This window comes from Euphorbia lathyris, chromosome 10, assembly GCF_963576675.1.
Source record: "Euphorbia lathyris chromosome 10, ddEupLath1.1, whole genome shotgun sequence".
Taxonomy (NCBI): Eukaryota; Viridiplantae; Streptophyta; class Magnoliopsida; order Malpighiales; family Euphorbiaceae; genus Euphorbia; species Euphorbia lathyris.
In genome coordinates, this window is record NC_088919.1 from 35,572,952 (window position 1) to 35,597,223 (window position 24,272).

General features: G+C 33.0%; 2 long non-coding RNA genes across 4 annotated transcripts; one reads left to right on the top strand and one right to left on the bottom strand.

The window, feature by feature from the left end:
• Positions 1 to 11,746: 11,746 nt before the first annotated feature.
• Positions 11,747 to 16,671, bottom strand: LOC136209489 (uncharacterized). 3 transcript variants are annotated; one of them, XR_010677552.1, is made up of 5 exons: positions 16,271 to 16,671; positions 15,787 to 16,061; positions 14,637 to 14,751; positions 12,166 to 12,257; positions 11,747 to 12,091 (listed from the first exon to the last, which is right to left on the bottom strand). It is a non-coding gene; the product is annotated as an uncharacterized lncRNA (long non-coding RNA). The 3 variants fall into 3 exon arrangements; XR_010677553.1 differs by having other exon boundaries at positions 11,747 to 12,257; positions 15,986 to 16,061; XR_010677551.1 differs by having other exon boundaries at positions 11,747 to 12,257.
• A 211-nt stretch (positions 16,672 to 16,882) lies between these two features.
• On the top strand, positions 16,883 to 20,383 carry LOC136209083 (uncharacterized). Its single transcript, XR_010677388.1, has 5 exons — positions 16,883 to 17,129; positions 17,238 to 17,361; positions 17,582 to 17,796; positions 17,887 to 19,773; positions 19,951 to 20,383. It is a non-coding gene; the product is annotated as an uncharacterized lncRNA (long non-coding RNA).
• Positions 20,384 to 24,272: the final 3,889 nt, after the last annotated feature.

The following is a 24,272-nucleotide window of genomic DNA, read 5'->3' on the forward strand; positions in this document are numbered from 1 at the left end:
ATAGATAATAACTAATAAGAATTTTATTCCGAATTAAATTCTTATTCAGTAACCTAATTCTATCTAACTAGGGTTTAGATACATGAGAGTATATATACCCCTTACATGTAAATTTCGGCCAACCCTAGCCATCTAGAGAGAGAATTTCGACCCCCTTATTGAGGACGAGATCATCTATCGCTTCCTTCCGTTCAATTGATTTTCATCTCTTTCTCTTATTCCTTGATCTTGTGTTGATTGATTGATTAGAGGCAATCTATTCTTGATTGCTTTTATACGGTTGAGTTCTAACTTGATTTCATCTTGTGTTTGTTTTGTGCTCGTGAACTCGGAGTAAGAGTTGAGGGCACTTTGCTTGCAACGGTAGATAGTTCATCGAAAGGTATTTCCTTCTATCCCTCTTTATATGAAATAACGATTAACGGATCTTGGGTTAATGGAAAAAGGTTAAAAATTTTATATTTCCGTTGCCATACGTTAGCCTATTTCCCTTCAACCAACTCAACACTCGTTGTCCCAATTTTCAACAGTGAAAATTATGATTTTTGGAGCATCAAATTCAGAACGATACTGCGTGCTTCGAATTTGTGGGATATTGTAGAACAAGGAACTCCACAAAATTCTCCATCAGCAGGAACCAACTCCAAAATCAGCCAACACCGCCAAGCCGATTCCAGATCAGCAAAAGGAATTGACCCGGAAGGATGCAGATGCACTAGCAAAAATTCACAATGATGTTTCATACTCAATTTTTCCAAGAATCATGAATGCCACCACGGCTAAACAAACTTGGGAAATATTGAGAGATGAATTTCAAGGGACTGCCAAAGTTCGCAACATCAAGCTCCAAACTCTTCGGAGAGATTTCGAGAACCTTAAAATGAAAGATGGCAAAGGTATTAAAATCTACTCGTCAAGAGTTAATGAAGTTGTGAACCAGCTACGAGCTTATGGAGAAGATATTAGTGATCAAAGAGTTATCCAGAAACTCTTGATTACACTGACTGAAAATTTTGATTCAATCGTCAGCGTTATCGAATCCAATGATCTTTCCCAGACATCAGTCACCGACGTACTAGGTACTCTACAAGCTCATGAAGAAAGAATTTGCAGACGAGTAGAAATTCATTCTGAGGGAGCTTTGCAGTCCAGACACAAAAATAAATCCTCTTCTTTCAGATAAAAAAATAAATCGGAAGGAAAATAAGGCCAAAGTTCGGGAAATACTTGGAGATCCAAAGATGGAGACAAGAAAGGGAAATTTTCTCCTTGTGGCATATGTCAACTTACGAACCACTTGGAGAAGAATTGCTGGAAGAAAGGAAAACCCAAATGCAATTATTGTCACAAATTTGGTCACACTGAACATGATTGCAGAAACAAGCCACAACAGCAAGCTGCAGTCAGTCAGGAGATCCAAGATGAAAAAGATCACTTGTTCGTTGCTGGTCAAGCTGCTACAGAAAATAGATATGTGGATCAGAATACTAATGGGCTGAGGGAATTGAAGATTTATGTGTGTAAGAAGGTCAAAGCATCGGCAAGAGTGGAATAATTAGCTAGCTGGAATAAGGTTACAATAGGAATAAGTTTGTTATGACCTAGCTGTTGAGCTGACAGGAATTCGGTTATAAATCTAATAGGGGAAGAGAGCGAAATATGCAACATTCAAGCTGTTGTATCTACACATCTCTTTGAAAGATTCATACAAATCCTACCTTGTTAACACTTTTCTCTGTTTTACTATGTTCTGATGTTAGTACAGTACTTTGTTCTGTCTAGAATTCTTCACGAAAAGTAAATGCTGTCAGAATATCAGTTTATTTATTTTTCAACAATGAAATCATGAATTTGACCGATTATTTTTCTTTTCTTTTGTTCATTTAGGTTCAAGTTATGCTTCTATTATGCGCTTTGGGTTCATATGGGTTCTTCATAAATTATTTCCAAGCATCTAGGCTCTTCAACTTCTACACCTGAATCAACTGGCGCATTACTTGGCTTGAATTTGGATTACACTGTAGTGTGTAGAAGAAATTGGAGGAGATGCTTGTGATAGTCTTTGTGCGAATTCTTCTGAATGTGCTTGATAATACCTTCTCTCCCTTGAGTAGCATTTGATAATCCATAACCAAATTGATAGTTTTGAAAATAGTTGATATAAGATCTCCCTTATTTTTATTTCTTAGGGTTATAACTTTATAATTCTGATTCTAGCTTAATTTTGAAGTTGTAGAGGTGCTGTTGCTTTATTGATTTGAATGTTCACCTTCCAAGAAAATTGTGTATAAACTTGATGAAACCATTGGGTTCATACAATTTTTGATGTTGAAGAAGGGTGAAATGCTTAGGAATTGGAAAAGACCCTGTATCAACCTAGTTTTACCTTCAATATAACCATACACACTTAATATTTGCTGGTTCATCTACGAGTAAAGTGGGTGTTAATGGTCTGTTGTAAAAGGAAACTATAGACCACATTTCAGAGAAAAGGTTTAAAGTCAATGCAAAAGATTACAACAAGTTATATGAAGAAGTTGGTGAAGGTGTGAGCGCCACTGTTTATAGGGCTCTCTACTTTCCACTCAAGGAGATAGTTGCTATCAAGCTTCTTGATTTGGAGAGGTGCAACAATGAGCTTTGAATTTTTGCACAAGTCTTAGACATTTGTTAATTATTGGGCTGGATATTTACTGGAATTTTATCTATTTTTTTCCTTGTTGCGGTTATGATTATTCTGTTAGTTGGGACTTCATATGCTTGCTTAATGTATAGCATATTTGTATATGCTCTTATTTAGGGGTGTGCATTACAAGTTGATATGTGTGTCACTTCTACCTTCCATCATGTGCACGGGTTTTTCTTCTTTCTTAATTTACAGTCACATAAAACCTTTGCCACTTGTGTCCATTTCATTTACCATTTTCCTGTCATAAGTTAATCATTCTAAGTACTCTCACCTTTCCCTTGCATCATGAACCTTGAGTATCTAAAGCATACATATTGCAGCAGGACTTCTACAATGTACAGATTAATTCTATCCTCCTTCCTCCTTTGCTAAATTTCAGTGGCTTATTAGATTTTAAAAAATATATTAATCTGCGGTTCATATGTGTTTGGTGTGTCATTGGTGCATGCTTCTGGTTTCTGGATCTCGTTATATGTTAAATATGAAATTTTACACTGCTACAGTACTTCAACAATTCCTGTTACAATCGATGCAGGATGGTATCCGGCGAGAGGTACAGGCAATGACCTTGATGGACCATCCAAATGTATTACGAGCGCATTGTTCTTTGACTGCGGGCCACAACCTTTGGGTTGTTATGCCATACATGGCTGGGGGATCCCGCCTTCATATAATGAAATCTTCTTATTCAGAAGGTTGTGAAGAGGCTATTATTGCCACATTATTTCGTGAGACTCTCAAGGCTCTTGTTTGTCTTCATGCCCATGCAGGGGCGGAGCCAGATGGGGCGGGGAGGGTCGGCCGACCCTCCGGTCCCGCCGGAAAACCCCAGAGTAGAGGTCTAGCCATGGCCGCGTAAAAATATCGCAGAAGATGGGTGAAAGTTTCACCCAACTTTTGCTCTTTTTTTAGGTTGCTGATACACAAAACGGCGTCGTTTTGTGCAGTACAAAACGACGCCGTTTTGTGCTGCAGCAACTTAAAAAAAAGGATGGAAAAAGCATTTATGCCCTTTCCATCCACAAACACAGGTGTACGCCCATTACAACGACATCGTTATGCTCTTCTTTTCTTTTCTCATTCAACAACAGAAAAGAAAAGAAGAGAAGGCTTGGAGGTAGGGAAAAATTCCCTAAACTGCCACAATTTTTTATAAATTTATATTCATCCAATCTTTTTTTTTCTACTCTCACTCAATTCAAGTAAGTTCTTTATTTTGTCTTATTTATTTTATTTTTAGGTTTTTTTATGAGTTCTAAATTAGAGATTTTAATTTAGGTTTTTTTAGGGATTTCTAATTTAGAGCTTTATTTAAGGGTTTAAGGCATTTCTAAATTTTAGGGTTTTTTTTATTGAATTGATAATATGATATATTTTAGGGGTTTTAATTTGATTGAAGATATTCAACTAAATGTTATAAAATTAAATAAATTGTTAGTGAACATTGAACATGCTGGAAAAAAAATTCTAGAGACGTTATACGAAAAGAAATTCTACATAGGGTGGAGCCCTCTCGAGGTTTGGGTCCTGGCTCCGCCCTTGTGCCCATGGTCAAATCCACAGAGTCATTAAGGTATAGTAGTTTGCTTATCTCATTTTTCCTTCGTTGCTTTTTGTGGTATGTTATGGTTGTTGTTGGGACCTATTGGCCTTATTCTTTTAGATAATATCTCAAACGAATATAAAATTGTGAGAAAAACTATATATATGCAAATAGTCGCATGTCGTTTACCATGTAGGAAAAGCTAATTTTTTTGGATTGAATATGTGAACAAACATAATTTGTTTTATCATCTTTCTCTGTGTGTGGGATGCCTTTCAAATTATATTTTTTTCATTATGAATAGAGAAACATTGTGCAAGAAAATGATCTGAATCAAGAATTGGCAGTAACAAAATAATAAGGCAAAATTAAACTACGGATTAAGCGGTAAATGGGCATTTGTTTATATATAAAAAAAAGTGTTCTTTACGTACAACTCACGGGTAAATTACATACGTCGTGTACAACTTTTGCCCATTTTCACACTTTGGTGTACAACCTTCAATTTTGCACACTAAAATGTACAACCTTTTGGTGACCTCCCACAAAAGTGTACAACCGGTATTTGTGACCGGTCAACACAAGTCAACATTGCCACATCAGCGAATTGACTATTCTAAAAATTAAAAAATTGATACATCTATTATGAAATTACTAAAGTACCCTCATCCCCTTCCTTCCAACTCCTCTCTCACTCTTTTGCTTTCTCTCTCTAAGTTATCTCCCTGTGACTCATCTCTTTCATTTTCACTTTCACCCTCTAACTTTCCTCTCTCTCTCTTTCTCTCTCTTTCTCTCTCTAACTCACGACATTGACAGTAAAGAAGGAATTACACTTGCGGGCAAACTCCCAAACTCGAATGGCTCATCTTCTTCTTATTTCCTTTGTCTTCCTTCTTCATTTCTTAATATTATTCTTTCCCCATAATATTAAATTTTTTTTCACAGAAAACTCAATCCCCATCCTTAACCCACATCCCCAAATTCTTGCCGCAATTATTGTTTCTGCTAGATATTCTCCCGTTCTTTCTCTCTATTATTTTCTGCGTTTTTTGAGGAACTTTTGTTTTTGGCAAAATAATTGGTAAATGATAAGCTAATAAAATGATTATTATCAAGATCTTAAGAATCTTATACAATACACAATTTATCATCCTTTTCTTTTCTTTTTTGGGAAAATTGGATTCATTTTTAAACAATCCATTAAATGTTGCTGTAATTTGTGGATTTCTTAGAACCAAGAAAAAATCTCCCAACTTTAATTGTGCTTTTATTTTCGATTTGATAACTGCTATTGCCTACAAAATCACAATCAAAATCAGGAGCTATCTTCTTCTTCTTCTCCATTGAAGGAGACTCAACACTAAGCAGAGACCTCTAATTTGATAGTGGAGAAATCGGAGTTTTTGTGGTGAGTTTTCTGATTAGGTGTAATCTTTTGTTTTGTTTTGATTATTTACGCACACTCGGACACGGAGGAACAGGATTGTCTCAGAATCTGACAGGTGTAGTTTTGGGTTACTATGGTTGCTGTTGCTGAATTTGATCATATAATTGGTGGCAAATTTAAGCTGGGACGGAAGACTGGCAGTGGATCCTTTGGTGAATTTATTTGAGAGTTTTCTGGCAAGTTTAATTCTCTTTTTTTGTCATGTAATTCCGGAATTTGATCCTGTAATTCTTTTTTTTTTTGTTAATGCTTATGAGTTAGAGAGAGAAAGGGAGAATTAGAGAGAGAGTGGAGAGTTAGAGGGAGAAATTGAAAATGAGAGAGATGAGAGTTAGAGAGACAAATGATATTTGTCACAAAAAAAATGGAGGGAGAAAACAAAGATGAAGATATAAGGTTGAAGAAGATGAGCGGGTCCCATTCTCATTAAAAATGGGTTAAAAATTGATGATTTGACATGTTGACTAGGTTGACCGGTCATTTTTACCTGCTGTAAGGTCACGAGAAGGTTGTACACTTTAGTGTGCAAAATTGAAAGTTATACACCAAAGTGTGAAAATGGGTAAAGGTTGTACACCACGCATGTAATTTACCCTACAAGTCACTATCTGAAATAGAGAGGATTACAGTATTTATAGTCAAACAATAACAATTATGTATAAAGACACTAATACCCTTATCTATTTGACACTAATATAGACAATTATATAACCTTTGTCTATATGACACCCGTATAGACAATGGTCTGTCGATATGACACTCATATAGACAATGGGTTGTCTATATGACACTAATATAGACGATGGTCAATATATTCTAACAGCCTCCCCTCAAGTTGAGATACTCTGAATTTCAACTTGCACAACCATAATCTGCATAAGTGTACAACTGCATCTTATGCAAAGCTGTGGCCATCTGAGGTCCTGTCAAAGGCTTTGTCAGTAAATCAGCAATTTGTTGAGAAGAACTCACATAAGGAGTGCTAATAAACCCTGATTCCATATGTTGTCTGACTATATGGCAATCTATTTCAACATGTTTCATTTGCTCATGAAATACATGATTAGCCGCTATGTGAATGGCTGATTGGTTATCACAATATAAGGGAATTGGCAATTGTGGTTGATACCTGAATTCAGATAATAAGTATGACAACCATTTAAGTTCGCAAGATGTTGTGGACATAGCCTTGTACTCTGCTTTAGCAGAGCTTTTGCTAACTGTTCCTTGCTTTTTGGACTTCCAAGACACCAAATTTTTCCCTATAAAAACACAATATCCTGTTACTGACTTACGTGTGATTTTGCACCTTCCCCAATCTGAATCACAGTATGCCTCCATGTTTCGCAAATCAGCTGCCACGCCATAGAACAAACCAACATTAATTGTGTTCTTCAAATATTTCACCACATGTATTGCTGTCTCCATATGTATTACTGTTGGATTGCTCATATACTGACTCAATTGTTGTGTAGCAAAGGAAATATCAGGCCTTGTGAATCCAAGGTAAAGCAACCTGCCAACCATTCTTCTGTATTTCTCTGGTTCAGTGTATAGTGGAGAACCTTCATCATCAAGTTTAACACCTGATGCAAAAGGACTAGTTACACTATGAGCTTCTGTCAATCCAGCATCCTTTATCAAATCCCTGATATACTTTGATTGAGAAATAAGCAAACCTTTGTTTGATCTTGCTAGTTCTATTCCCAAAAAATACTTAGCTTCTCCCATATCTTTGATAGTGAATGACTCATCCAAAGCTCTTTTAGTTTCTGCAATCAATTCCATTGATGTACCAGTTATAAGTACATCATCAACATATACGATTAATGCAAGGAAGTGGCCATCTGTTGTTCTTTTAGTAAATAGACAATAATCATGTATGGATTTCACATATCCCAATTGAATCAACTTGTTTGTGAAAGCTTTATTCCATTGCCTTCCATCCTGCTTAAGTCCATATAAGGACTTTTCCAGTTTGCAAACCATGCCCTGACTATCATATCCTGCTGGTGCTTCCATGTATAATTCCTCCTCAATTGATCCATGCAAGTAAGCATTATTAATGTCTATCTGCTGGATTGGCCAATTGTTGGTCGTAGCCACTGCAAGAAAAACTCTCACTGTGGTTACTTTAGTAACAGGAGAGTAACTGTCATGATAATCCACTCCATATGTTTGGTTATAACCACGAGCCACAAGTCTGGCTTTATACCTAGAAACAGTTCCATCAGGAGCATATTTCACTTTGAAAATCCATCTGGAAGTGATAGTTGTCTTTCCTGAAGGTAGATGCACCAGCTTCCAAGTTTTGTTCCTTTCCAAAGCTTCAATTTCTTCAGACATAGCTTTCTCCCATTTAGGATTCCCTTTGGCTTCATTATAATTCTTTGGCTCATATTCTTTATTTAATTCTGCCATATAAGCTGTATGCTCTTGACTGTACAAAAGAGAACTGCTTCCTTCATGAGAAATCTGATTAATCACGAAATCTCTCATCCATCCTGGTTTGGTATGCTGTCGATGAGGCCTGTTGGCAGCAATTGAAGGTAACAAGGGTGCAGAAGCATCAACTGTTGTCTCTACAGGCAAAGTTGAAGTTGAATCACCAATAAGAGATGTGTCTGTCAAATGATTATCTGCAGTAAGGACTTCAACTTCTTCATCATCCGATGGAATTGACCTGAAAATGTTATTAAAATCCTCATTGCCATTATGAGAATTAGCAACTTCCTGCAAATTGTGTTGGTTAGTTGCATAAGGAAAAACATTTTCAAGAAATTTGACATCTCTTGAGGTACACAATTGCTGTGTAATTGTATTGTACATTTTCCACCCCTTTTGTCCAGCCGAATAACCCAGATATATACTCAGATTCGATCTGTCGTCAAACTTTCCCCTCTTAGGATTGACATTTAAAACATACCCTGCACATCCAAAAATTCTCAAATCTGTGTAATTTGGTACCTTATTATACAACACTTCATACGGGGTCTTCCATTTCAACACTTTATTAAGAGACACATTTAACAGCACTGTGACATGAAGCATTGCTTCTCCCCAAAACTTGATAGGCAGTGAACCTTCCTTCAATAATGCCCTTGCAACATTTGTCAAACTCCTGTGTCTGCGCTCCACAACTCCATTTTGCTGCGGAGTGTAAACACAAGTTTTCTGATGTTCTATTCCATATTTCTGAAGAATTGATTGAGTGTTAGTTCCAATAAATTTTGTCCCATTATCCGTTCTTATACATTTCACCTCCATTTGAAATTGTGTTTTGACCAAGATTAAGAAATTTTCTAACAAACTGGCTACTTGATCCTTATGTTTGAATAGAATAGTCCAGGTGACTCTGCTAAAGTCATCAACAATTGTCAACATGTATCGATCTCCACTCAAAGAAGTCTTCTTATAAGGACCCCAACAATCTAAATGTAGCAAATCAAAAACTTTTATTGATTGAATAGAGCTATTACAAAAAGGTTGTCTGACTTGCTTAGCTCTTAAACAAACATCACACTGACTAAATTGCTGAGAGTTAGGAAACTGAAAAACATGTGACAATTTATCTGAAGCCATATGACCAAGTCTTCTATGCCACAAGAACACATCAGAACAATCTTCTTTAGCAGATAAAACTGTAAACTTATTGCTAAGCATACTATTCGGACTAGACAAATTCATTATTACATCTTTATTGAAGGATTCAGCATTCAAGTAGTATAAACCATTCTTTATTCTGCCCACTGCGATGATTTCCTCACATTTCAGGTCCTGCAAAACACAATATTCAGCCCAAAATTTCACTGTAATGTGTTGATCTTTCAACAGTCTACCAACTGACATCAAATTTTGCTTAAAATTGGGAACATACAGAACATTATGCAATTGCAAATTCTTCTGAAATAACACATCTCCCCTGAAACTGACTAATTATGTACTTCTCCTGTTGGTAGAAAAATCCTTTTTGTGTTTGTCAACTTGGTAACATTAGTCATTATTCCTAAATTTGAGGTCATACGTGTAGTAGCACCTGAATCTATTATCCATTCAGCATATATTTCAGGATTTCGAACTGAATTATTACCTGCACAAGCACCAGCAAAACCAGCGAATGCAGAAAATTCCTGGTCTGATTGTTTTCCTTTGATAGCTCTCTGAACCTCCATTTGCATTACCTCCAATTTTTGCAACATTTCCTGCATCGAATCTTTCCTGCATGCCTCACTATCATCAAAATCACAGTTAGATAAAGGAGTTTCGAGTTCAGAAGATGATTCTTGTGTCATATTTGCTTGGTGTTTGGCTGGTCCTGTTATCCTCTTCCCTTTGAACCAATCTGGATATCCTTTAATCCTGAAACAATCTTGACGCTCATGTCCTTCTTTTCTGCAATAAGTACAAACCTTATCCGATTTGTTTTTAGTCTGATAACCACTTTTTCCACTATTATAACCAGTGTTATATCCTTGTTTTCTACCTCCAGCAGACATATTAACAAACTCCACAACATTGTTATTTGTGCTTCCACTTCTTTGTTTCTCAATTCGTGAAAGAATTGAAAATGCCTTATTAACAGGAGGTAATGGTTCCATGATCAAGATTTGATCTCTAACATGATCAAACTCAGCATTTAATCCAGACAAAAATTGCATCAATTGTTCATCCTCAATCTGTGTTTGAGCAAGTTTCCTTGACTCTCCACAAGTGCAATTTTCAATAGGCTTCAATATTGCATATTCATCCCACATCATTCTCATCTTATTGAAAAAATCTACTAAAGACATACCTCCTTGAGTCGAACTACAAATCTCCTTGCGAAGTTGAAAGATAAGAGGACCATTACTTTCTCCATACCTTTGCTCTATCTCCTTCCACAATCCTTGAGCAGATTTTGCATGAATGAAGACTGCAGCCAATTCTTTGGTGAGAGAATTCAAGATCCAGGAGAAAACCAGATCATCCGTTTCTTTCCACTTCAAATGAGCATCTGAGGTTCGATCTGCTGGTTCATCGTTCTTCATGATGAAATTTGTCTTGCGTTTTGCACTAATGGCAAGCAACAATGCTCTCTTCCACAGATTATAATTCTTTCCATCAAGAATTATATTAACGATCATCAAACCAGGATTGTCACTGCTCTGGTTGTTTGATGAATTACCCGATGTGTTCATCGTCGATTCTAGATTAGGAATAGTACGATTTGAATCGTGATTGAAATCTTGATCTGAGTTGCGGTCGAAATTGCGATTAGAATTGTCACGATCTGAATTGCGATCGGAATTGCTTAATTCAGAATCACGATCAGAATTTCTTGATTCAGAATCGCTTGATTCTGATTCAACTTCTTCAAAACTTGAGTTCACTATATCAGCGTACGATCTGTACTGTTGTTTCTTTCTTCTCATTCTCCGATCATCTCAATTTCCAGTCGCCGGAATCTGGAATCCTCCACCCAGCTCTGATACCATATTAACCTAACTGGAATTGAAAACTGATGAAGAGAAAGAGATATTTCGTATATATGAAATAGAGAGGATTACAGTATTTATAGTCAAACAATTACAATTATGTATAAAGACACTAATACCCTTATCTATTTGACACTAATATAGACAATTATATAATCTTTGTCTATATGACACCCGTATAGACAATGGTCTGTCGATATGACACTCATATAGACAATGGTTTGTCTATATGACACTAATATAGACAATGGTCAATATATTCTAACACATATTAATACTACATATTAATACTACATGAGACTCAATTATGTCAAACATCATTAAATTATCCATGAAACAACATATCCCTATAAAATAGGATTCATCTTCGCTTTCTACTTAAAAAAGACAAAAAAAAATCAGTACTTTAATATACTCGGCAATAATAAGAAAGTAAAAATATTATACTTCAGCATGACCTACCACAACAATAAGTAAAATATTGATAATCATTAATTCTCCTCTGATAGTTCTTTTTTTTTTTGGAAGAATTCTCCTCCGATATTTAACATTTAAAGAACCCAGAATGTTTATTAATTCATGAAAATAGACGTAAATGATCTGTATTACAAAAACTTTTGTTACATATAGGATAAATGTCAAATATGATAAAAGAATAAAAAAATACTTGGTTTTGATATTCTGATTAATAGAAAATACAAAATTGATAAAATTCAACAAAATACCAATATTTAAGGGGTGTTTGTTTCACCTTTTCACATCTGCTGTTTGTAAAATAAATCTAATATGTGATTATGGTGTAATTTCCAAAAAAAAAAAAAAATAGAAAAAATCTAATAGAATGAGAATTATTTTTTAAACCTTAGGTACCTGTTCCCACGTAGTTTAGATTTGTTTTTGGTTTCATCAGGACCCTTGTGGTTGGCTTTGAATTTCTGATCAAAAAATAAATCAACGTTTCTGAATTAAGACTAGGGAAAAAAAAAAAGAATGGTAGATATCTTTTTACCTGACGTTTTTTTAGCATGTTTTTCAAACCGTTCCATACTGATGTCGAATAAATTTTTGCAGAATTTACATTTTCATGATGACATCTTTAACCTGCATAAACCAACAAATTGTTGGAAAGTTATAAAAAATAGGGAATTTTTACCGTAACCTGCATAAACCCATTTTCGTAGAGTGTAATTCACTAATTGGCTTACCCATCCTCTTTATAGCTGCACCTGCTTTGCTGTTTCCTTAATTACCATTTCACCCTCACATTTTGTTGCTATTATTCTCTCACTGCTTTACTCATTTCACAATTTGGATTATTACATCAAAATTCATTCTTATGTATATGATTATTGTCAACCCTCTCAATTGTTTTTTATTCATGTATCAGAAATTAATCCCTAACTTCAAATTGATCACAACAGTATTATTTTCTTTACCTTAGTTTGACTCATCCACTGTATCAGATTATATTTCGGTGTTTTGTTTTTATATACTATTTACAACATTAATTAGGGTACCCACCCACCAATTTAGAATTATATTATAATTACAGGTACATGTTCTGAATGAAGAAAACAAATATGTTTTTAATTATGCTTAGCAAAGCAAAATATAATGCAATATACTCAAATTTATACGTCATATTCAAGTTTAACTAAATCAAATTCGCAATATGTGAGATTCACTTAAGAATATTGTAAGAATCCATTCTTTTCGAAAATAGCAATCATAGCATAGTTGCATCATCGTCAAATTATAAACCCAAATCTGTAACAGCAAATCGAAAAAAGATACAAGTATGAAGAGATTGATGATAAAGAAACGATAAAACAATGGAGTAAAGTAAGGAAGCATATTGTTATGCGATTAAGAGAATGGCAATAAAGAAAATTACTCAAAGTTGAGTTATTGAGTTCTTGAACGGTTTACAAGTATATCTTCAACTTTGGGAATGAGCCTCACTCACTCCACACTATTTGTATCTAACGGCTTAGGAATCTACTAGTTTTAGACCCGTGCTTTGCACGGCTATTTGATTTCGTCATTATTGTGTAAGTATCTACAAATTTAAAAATTAAAACTTTAATTATATAAAATATTTACTAAAAAAATAATATTAAAATGTAGCATAATAATTTTTTTTTAATCAAGCATATTAATTTTTTAATTTATAATCCATTAAAATATTGAAGAATAATAAATAATTCAATCATTATTAAATATTTGTTTTGAAAATGTACTACTTTAATAACCATTGTTACAAATTATCCTTCAAAGTTGATAACTGATATAGATTTTTTCTAATAGAAATATTTGACACTTGAAATAACGAATTTGGCCTAACAAAACTAATAAACATAGGTTGAGTAGTTCTTAGAATAAAATAATTTTTTTTAGATTAACTTCCTCACATTGCAAACGGAAAGACAACAAATAAAAGGATAATGCAACAAATTATAATTTAAGCAATCTGAAGTCAGTTGCTGCAGAAATTTCAAAAGTTAAAAATTAAACAATGTCAACAAAGATGCAATCGTGACACATGTCTACGAAAGCAACATGACCTGCAGAGACAGTCTACACAATACGTCATTGATCAGATCGTAGAGGGCGAGAGAACACCAATTTCACTCTACGTTGAAAAAGTAGTTCACATAGTGTAGCCCTTAGAACAAACAGAAACCAAATTGTATATTACGTAGTTTCTTGAAATAAACATCATATACGTATGTAAAGTAGAATCCCATAATGAATGAAAACTTAACCATTTAACTATAAAAAAGATCCAATAAAAACCAATTTCAGTAAACGTGCAATGCCATTTTAATCTATGTGCTCACATAGAATAAGTTAATAAAACAAAACACATAATCAGCAATAACATCAGATATACAAAGGCCTGCATTAAGCATTTTTCATCTCAATTATGCGAATAGGGTATCCATTTTAGAACGTAAAATTAAAGGGAAATTGTGCCAGTGAATCACAATCACACTTAAATTTTCATGGAAAATAGATAAATGTGTAGATAAGTTCAAACATGTCAACGAAAAAAGTAAAAATAAAAGCGAAATCACATATGTTATATGAACTTCATTTTTCAATCAAATAATTAACCTCCTAAATTGCAAATTAAGAACACATACAAAGCGAAGAAATAACAATTTGGCTTTTCATCTTGAAGCAAAGTCAGAGGAAATGGGCATAGAATTCACTAAAGGTCCGATACTTGGTTTTAAATCTTAAAAACTAATGAACTTTTCACCATTGAAAATAAATAGTAAGCAACGACTTCAAAATCAAAGATCAAATAAGAAAGAAAATCACAAATCCATATAAGAGCACGAAACCTACATGATACCTATGGGTCGGGGATATTATTAAAAAGAGTAAGAAAATAGTTATACATATTCCAACTTACTGAAATCTAAAAATCTACATAGAATAAGCAATAATCCTATTTAATCATGCATAGCTTACCCTATATTGATATATATTCATCATATGTCACATGGAGCAGCATTCAAAATCCGCAGCTAATTACACTTCTCCAATTCCTCCATTAGGTCAAATCCATGCATGTCTATTCTCGCACCTAGTTATGTGATATGAATAGAGGGTGAAATTAAGTTCCTTTGGTAGGATAGTAAAATCACACACAAAACGATCTAATTACACTACATGAAATCTACATATAATTATAGTGTTCTAGTTTAGTAAATAACAGGTCGTTTAGGATTGACTTGTTAACTCGAAAGAGAAATATATATCAGCAAGAGAAGAAAAAATAGAGGTCACATTGTTATTCTATTTAGTATCATATCGCAATTATGTTTTATTAAGCACTCAAACTATTATTCCAAGACGCACTTGACAACTTCTTGTCAATTTTGAGGGTCTAATACGACAAAACTACACTATTTTGTTCACAAAGTTTTAATGCCGAAAAAACTATAAAAAGAAATTATCAAAAAAAGAGAAAACTATAATAATGATGGTTCAATTACAAATAATAATAGTATGTGAGTTTAATAAAACTCATTTGTAATTGAACCATCATTATTATAGTTTTTCTCTTTTTTTGATAAATTCTTTTTATAGTTTTTTCCGCATTAAAACTTTGTGAACAAAATAGTGTAGTTTTATCGTATTAGACCCTCAAAATTGACAAGAAGTTGTCAAGTGCGTCTTGGAATAATAGTTTGAGTGCTTAATAAAACACATTTGAAATATGAGAAATATAAGGGCTGGAAAAATTGTCTCGTCAAAATTTTATAAGCACATTGACATGCACACTAATAAAATTCATCTCACGTATGGACCAATTCAGGTTACTATTATGAGATCATATATTTTAAGTTGCCAATCCAACTAACTATTGACATGATAAAACTCCATACATTTATTTTAGGGATAAATACATCATTTAAACATTAGGAATAGAATCTAACAAAAATATCAAACAATATAATAACTTTAAGAAGCAAAAGAAACAAATAGTCCTACAATATGAAGAAGCATACCATGACAATCATTAATGACAATCAAATTGAAAGTAAGAAAACTCTAAGATTACAGCTAATTTGTTCAATTATGCAAGGAAATATAAAATAAGTACAGCATTACAAACCAAAGTGCAGCATGTCGGTGGAAAGAAAAGAAGGATGTGAAAAACTACGAAAGGGACTCATTCAAAGGTCCCGGAATTGGTAATGATATGATAATTTTTCTACAAAAAATTGAAAAAAAGGAAGAGAATTTTTGAATTATCAAGGTTAGGCATCATTTCAATAAACAAAAAAAAAATGAGAGCAGAGAATCAGAATTACTGTTAGTATATAGAAAACCCAGCCGGAAGCAGCACGAATCAGAGAGTGTCTGCTAGGAGGAGATTGAAGCCTTTCTCTGTCAACAAACAAAAACAAAAAATCAATAGAAAATCCCAAACATACATTTAACAATTAACATCATAGGTAGCATATATGTTAATCAATTTAAAAAAAAAACAACTCACCCACTGGACGACATAATTAGAGAAAAAAAGATGTGAACAATATATATAAACATGCATTTTGAAATTTGATAAGAAATAATGAAATTAAATTTATAGATACCTGAGAAAACCACCATTGTTGAAAGATTAATCGGTTTCATATTTGAAAGGGAGCATATTCGATTAGAATTTCAGAAAGGGAGAAGGAAACCGCAAGAAAAGAAGAACTGGGTACGAAAGAGGAACCAAAAGGGTGTTGCGTTTCTTCCGACCGATAGGTACAGTGGGACTGAACATGGATATCCCAAGGAAATCCATGGAAGATCTAGCAGAAATTAAATAATCGAGCAGCATCCATTAGCACGGTGGATAACCCCAATCAAACTTGTACTGGTAACTACAGAAAAAATGGTAATATAGAACTGAAGAAACGTGGAGAAAGGCAGAGGAAAAGAAAGTGGGGTGAGAGAAAGGAAACCAGTTTGTGGGAGAACGTGTATGGTAGTTTTTTTTAAAAGTGGACATTGGTTTGTAAGTTAGATAGTTGCGATTGTTTAATGTTTAATTAATAAAAAATAAATCTATCTATCTATCTATCTATTACTTTATTATATTCTAAAGTTCTAGATAAACTGTCTGACGTGTCGGTCATTTTCTAATTTCTCTTGATTATTTAATTTATTCCACAATCTATAGACGAAGATATTTAACGTTTACGGTTTCCAAACCCACTCCTATCAACTGTTTCTCCCTTTCTCTCTCAAATCAAAACCGTCTCTCAAATATCTACTTTATCTTCCTCAACTACTGCTTCATTTCCGATTTCATCTATTGCTTCTGTCTCCCTCTCCCTCTCCCCGATTTCAATCTCTCTCTTAATCCAAATCAGACGGTAATTTATGTTCATCCTATCACCGGGTTAACTCTCACTCACTCTCTCTATCTATCCATTTGCTTGGCCAAAAAGACTTTTGAAAGAGGTAAATTGCTCAACCTTTCCTTTTCTAATGGGTTTTCCACTTATATAATTAGAGGTAAACTTCCAATGTATATTGAAGAATTCATCAGAGATATGTCATTTTTATTAGATGGGTAATTTGTATGAGGTTCCCAAGAGGAGGTGGAAGGAGGAAATCGGGTTCCCAAGGGTAAGGTGGGTTTTCCAGGTACTTTTCAATTCAATTTCGAAAATGGAGTGGATTTATTCAAGAGGTAAATATTTTCTTTCTTAACTGCTCTTATCTTTTATTTCTTCATTTGTATGTTGCTTTCTTCATCGATGTCTGTTAATTTCCCTTATCTTGATGTTATTTCTGATGTCTGCTAATTTGCCATTTCTGTTTGCCTTTGAATGTGAAGTTCCAATTCCCATTTATGATGTCTGCTAATTTCTAATTTCCGTTTGCCTTCTGGTTTTTTCTCTTATACGCAGGGTGGTGATTAGGTTTAGGATCCTTCTCTAAATTCATGTATGTCTGTATGAATCTCCTCATTTTGAAATTAGAAGCAGGGTATCAGTACTACCAGATTTCTACTCATGAAAACAATTGCTCACCGACTCTTCCCAATTAAAAAAACATATGAATTAGCAAAGATTTTATTTATGAAGATTCGAGCTAGAGTTGCAATCAACTAAGAGCATTAGAGGTTTGTGCCCTTTAACTTGCAGTCGAGTTTGATTTTCCTTTCTAATAGCAATGTGATGGATGACCTTTTTTCTTATTCAATTATTACCAGGTGAGCAACTATGCGTTAACAATGCACCAGAAGCAGGCTCAGCAAAGCAGCTCAATGCCTAGCCGTTTCCACGCAGGATGTATTTCTTTCGTTTTAGTGCTAGACTGCAAACATGGCTTTTTATTTTTTCTTCCCAATTAAAATAAATATGAATTTCTCTTTAATTGATTGTCTTTGGTGCTTAAATTTCTCTCCATATACTATATTCAATCGATTTTTATGATTAAGTTCATGGAGTCCTAAGTAAGCCATGATTAGCTTACCAGGATATTAGTAAAGCTCTTGATCCGTTGGTCTCATGCTTTTTTCATGGTACCTATGGTTGTTCTGGATGCATTAGATGATCTAAGCACCTTGGGAAGCAGGTTTGTTATCTACTAGAAACAAGATAAGCATACATGCCTCTTTAATTTTTGTATTTTATGCACTGGATAAATATGATGGGGTTAAAGTTTCTTTTTTTTTGTGCTTCTCCATGTGTAGTGTATTTTGTCTATGTAGACGACCTATTTGTAGGAATCTGTGATGTAATAGTTAAACATTATTGATTAAGATCTATTTTATTTTTTAGTCTCTTCCCTGCTAACCCTTTTAACGAGTTGTATTGAAATTGGTTGCCCAATGCATATATGCTTTGGGAAAATGACATTTATCAGCAGATTAAAAATATCTTTAAATTAATTATTTAATAATCTCACAGAATGAGATTTGAATCATATGAGTTTAGGAGGCTCCAACAGCAGTAAGTTCAAGAAAGGGGATGAAATTCAGTACAACTCTATCTATAACCATCTATCTGTGTATCTATCTATTACTATTATATAAAGCAGCAACCTCAGTTGCATTTCTTCTGGATTCGCGTATTTAAAACACCACGATATTTCTTAGAATCCAGCTGCCCGTGTAATTTGCAAAGTTAGTCATTGTACATGCTCCAAATTGTTTTCTTTTGGGATTTTTTAGATTTCAGAATATGGATTGTTTGCAGCTGTAGCATCTTCAGGTTAGATTAAATTTCATTATGAATTTACAAAGGCTTTTTCAATGCTCATACAACCTTTGGTGATAATGAGGAAGATACAATTGATGTTAGACCTATTTGAATTCTTCTAAAGCCGTTATGCTTACTCTACTTCTGAAAAGACAGAATATGGTTGTTATTTAGAAATTGTGGCATCTACATGATAAAACTTAGTACTTAGGTAGGTAAATCGTTAGTCTTCTCTATTTCAATTTTCTCTTTTATTGGTGCATTTACGTTAAATATGCTTAGAATAGTTGCTATTTAGGCTATTCAAATTCATAACATTGTTGTTTTGTTGAGAATAACTACTATTACATTCAAAATATGGTTTAATTTATTGGTATTCTGTTTTATGTTTTAATGCTACACCTTAGTAAGTTTGGGATTAGAATGCACAAGGTAGGAGTTCATTTTGGTGGTCTCCCTTCTGATTGTGTTTTCTTGGTTGTATCAAATTAAAAATGCAATTCCTGAGAATATTTTAGTGAGAGATCCTAAGTTGGTTTCCTTTAGACTGGTTGCATTTGTGATCTTTCTTTATGAATTTGTATTTACTTTTAAATTCTTTTCCCTATATTTGGTATGATTTTCACTTCAGATAGCTAAACATCAAGGAGTTAGTGTGTTTCTGTCACAGCAGGTTGGGGGTGAAGTGAAATGACCAAATAAATTTCTTATAGATCGTACCAGGTAAAGGAAGTTGGAGTTGATGTCAGCATAAACTACAAAAAGGAGGACTTTGTTGCATGAGTGAAAGAAGAAACTGGTTGGAAAGGTTTAATCTTCTTGTGGGTCACAGAAGATGCCTTTGTCAACTAGAATATGGGATCTGCAGTTTCATTTTGGCAAGCTTCGGAATACAGGTTTACCAAAATAATTCTCTATTCTTCATGATAATTATCACCTCATAGGAATAGATAATCATGCATGTGTTTCATTCATTCATGCATGAGTGTACCAAGTTAATGTTATATCTGCTGATAGAGCTATCTAGCATTTTCTCTTATCGCCATCAATTTTGTGTTTTAATTGTTGAACAGGTGTGAGAAGAAGCGGTTCGAAGAATAAGCAGAAATAGAGAGGAAGCAGTTTTCTATAAAAGCAGGTTAAACAGTTATAGAAAATTGAGTTAATATTGGTTTGTGGGGGAGATTAATGCAGAAAATAGGAAAAGGAAAATTATAAAAATTCTAAAAACGTGAAAAATTGACAATTGAACATTTAATATTCTGCTGAAGATATAGTAATAGATCCTTAAAGATTCATCATATTGTTATCTTTCTTGCTGTTTGGTAGCAGAAATCATTTTGGAACTTGCTAAGTTGTTTTTATTTTTCACTGTAATATTGTAAAATAACTAGCAGAGATAGTATAGTAAGGGATTTCAATCCACTATAATTGGATTTAGTCATTCCAAATATGTATAGAGGCAACTTGAAGAGCTTGATGATAATAGTAAGAATATTGTGTGGCTTTTAATGGTGTTGTACAAAAGAAACTCTCTATTTGGCTTCAATTAAATTTGATTATTTTGTGTTTTTTTGTTACATTAGTCATCTCTTTTTAACCATTTTTTCTATTAATTTAATTACATGTTGATGTTTCTGTAGCAGAATCTTACAATTGGAAATACTCTATCCTGCACATATATTTATTTTTTAGCATTTCTGAGTTTCGTATCTACGTTTGTCTCTTTCAGTGGCGGAGCCAGGACTTATAGGTCGGGTGGGCTAGACCGTGGATAAAAAAAATTTAAATACTACGTGTTGGACTAGATGTTACGGGTCGGGTTAGACCGGCTCATCTTATTTTTATAAATCCCAAAAAATCCTAAATTAGACCCTAAATTAATTATAGGGATAAGATACCAATTTATGCTCCATGTACAAAATAACATCAATATAGGCTTAATGTTTAAGAAAGGGTACCAATTTAGGTCTTGATAACGAAACGAGACACGTCATTGATATTACTCTGTTAAACTCTGTCAATTGTACGTAGAGAGAGAAATCAGAACTTAATGAAGTAATATGAATAACGTATCCAATCCGTTCTCGAAACCTAAATTGATACTTTTTTTAAACGTTAAGTCTATATTTATATTATTTTGTACATGGAGTCTAAATTGATACTTCTCCAAAAATCATAGGCATATTTTGGTACCTTATCCCTTAATTATAATCACTAAAAAATCTTTAAGCAAACAATATATTAATAATCCCTAACATAGTAAATAAATCATAATGGAAATTAGAAGTTGTGTAAAAATTAAAAATGATTGAACAATTGAATTTTTAAAAAAACTTTGGACCAATTTGGAAAATTTATCAAAATTTGATTTGCTTTTGTCCGGAATAAAAAAGAGAGAAAGGAAAGAATTTAAAGTTATCAAATTAAAAGATGGAAAGGGCAGGGGCAATTTCGCCTTCCATCTTTTAATTTTTTTAACCTAAACAGCTTAAAACAAAGGGCGATATATTTATTGACTTTTTTTTTTTTGGTTTGTAAGTGTTTTCACCGCCGACAGCAGTGACTATTCACTTTCCCAGATGGTTTGCACCTCTATATATTTATTGACTTTGATTATGCTAAATATTAAATTACTATTAAAATTTTAATTAAAATAATATCTTTTCGTGGTTTATTTATGACGATTTTCTCATATTGAATGTATGAGGTAATTTATAAAGTTAAAAGAAAAACGGGTAATTTTTTTTATGATAAGAAAAACAAAAGGTCATATCATTGCATTTAAAATACAGTTTCAAATAAATGTTTCACAACATAGCTTAGTTATTCCAATTAAATTTTATTATTAGCTTTGCTAATGATGAAAAAACGTATAATTATATTTTTTTAAGAGAAAACATATAATTATATTCAAAATATAGTTTTCAAAAGAAAATTCAATAGTATTGACTGAATTCTTTATTATTTTTTAAATTCTTTAATGCACCATATATTAAAAACAATTATAAGAAATTTTAATAATTATAAATACATTAAAAATTTAATTTGTGAATTCTTAAATATCTACACAATAGTAAAAAAATAAAACAAAATAAACCCGTGCAAAGCACGGGTCTAAAACTAGTTAGTAATACTATACAAATGACACATAAGCAATCGAATAGGGTGAGAACCACACATCAGCATTCTTTCTACTCATTTAGAATATAGTATAGATATAGATAGATAGATAGATGTGTCGTTTTTTCAGATTTTTATAAATCAAATTGCTGATGTGGCATTTTCTTAGATTTTCTGTATTTTTCTTTACTTTTACTTTATATAGTCTCTTCCTCGCTAGCCTTAAGACCCGATTATGTCTCTAATAAACATTGGGGTCTTAGGATTTTGTTCCCAGACCACATTCGGGTTCTGATATCTATGTTTGCTTTGTAATTTGAAGATTCAATTTTTATCTTCTCTATGTTCTCTTACTCGAATCGATGGTCTATGGGTTCTACAGTTTGTATATTTTTTTTATGTATTATAAAATCAGTTATTGTACAATTGTTCGTCTACTTTGCTATTATCCGAGAAATTTAGTTTGAATAGACACAATTCTTTTTTCCATGATAATTTTGATCGATTTTTTTGTTGTATGGATTCTAACCTGGGATTTGTGTTTGATGGTTGATCAATTATTGTCTTGAACTTGTTTTGATCTGTGTGGATAAGTTTAGGATTGTAAGCTAAATTTAGAATAACGTAACGTAACGTAACCTTATAATTCAAATAAGGATTATAAGCTCAACTTGTATATCCTTAATTTTCTTTTATTTCTTTAAGCTTTCATTTATTTATAAACGATCATTGAGCTTACAATCCGTAATGTAACGTAATAAACACAATCTTTATTTATAAATCCTTAGGATTGTAAGCTAAATCTATAAATCCTTAGGATTATAAGCTCAAGTTGTAGATCTATAACACTGTAAGCTCAATCTATAAATCCTTAGGATTATAAACTCAAGTTGTAGATCTATATCATTGTAAGCTCAATCTACAAATCCTTAAGATTGTAAGCTCAATCTATAAATCCCTAACATAACGTAATGTAACGGAACATAACGTAAATTAGAGAAACATAACGTAACGTAATGTAAGATAACATAATGTATCATAATGTGACATAAGGTAACGTGACATAACATAATGTATCTTAACGTAACGTAACATATTGTAACGTAACATAACTTATCATAACATAAGGTAGTGTAACGTAACGTAACATAACATAATATAATGTAACGTATGTAATGTAGCATAATGAAACTTAACATAATGTAACATAACATAACGTAATGTAATGTAACGTAACGCAACGCAACGTAAAATACCGTAATGTAACATTAGCATAACGTAACGTAACTTTGCATAATGTAACATAACGTAATGTAACGTAACATAATATTAGCATAACGTAGCGTAACTTAATATAATGTAACGTAATGTAACATCACGTAACATAACTTAACGCAACCGTGAGCACGGATTTTTTGACCCTCATGATGAAATTATATTACCTTTTCTTGGTATGTTATAGGTGGACCCCACGCCGCGTTGTACAGAATCACGGACTAGAACATAGTGAGAAAAGCTACAAACGGCTCTTTGTCTCTAATAATCCATGAGTGTGAAAAACCCGAACAAGGTACAAATCAATTTTAGAAACCCGTAAATCTAAAACATGAGACTCTCGATATCTATTCATATTTTACCATTGCCATTTTCATAATCTCAATTAGTTTTCACATCTATACTATATATAATTACGGAAGCAGAGAGAAATGAGAAGAAGTGTTTTAGAGGTCTTTTTAATGAGTTGTCAACGTAGTAAAAAATCAAATTAAAAATAATTAATTAATTAAAAATAAATATTTAATTAATTAAAAATAGCAAATTTAGACTAGCCTATTAATTAAAATAATAAAAGAAAGCAAGAGTTACGGGGAGATGAAAAAACACAAAGCAAAGGAAATCCAAAAGTCACAAATAAACTTCTATATAAAGCATGATAGATAGTATTCCATCATTATATTCATTGGTCACGATAGATAATATTATATTTCTGAAGGTAAATATTCGATTTTTTTCATATGTTGTAGTTATTTTGTTCTCAATTATGTTGTTGTTTTATTTTTATTAAACAATAGTTGTTATAGTTTCATCTTTCAGATTTATTTCTGTTGTTACCCAGGTTCTATACCTCTCGCTATCTTATCTATGTTTTCTTTTTTATTTGTCTTTTTTTTTTCTCCAAACTGATAGCTTCAATTGAAGAAATCCGACAGAAATAGAAGATGCATGAACAACTAAAACCGGAAAACACAAAAGTGTCAAAAATTACAAGAAA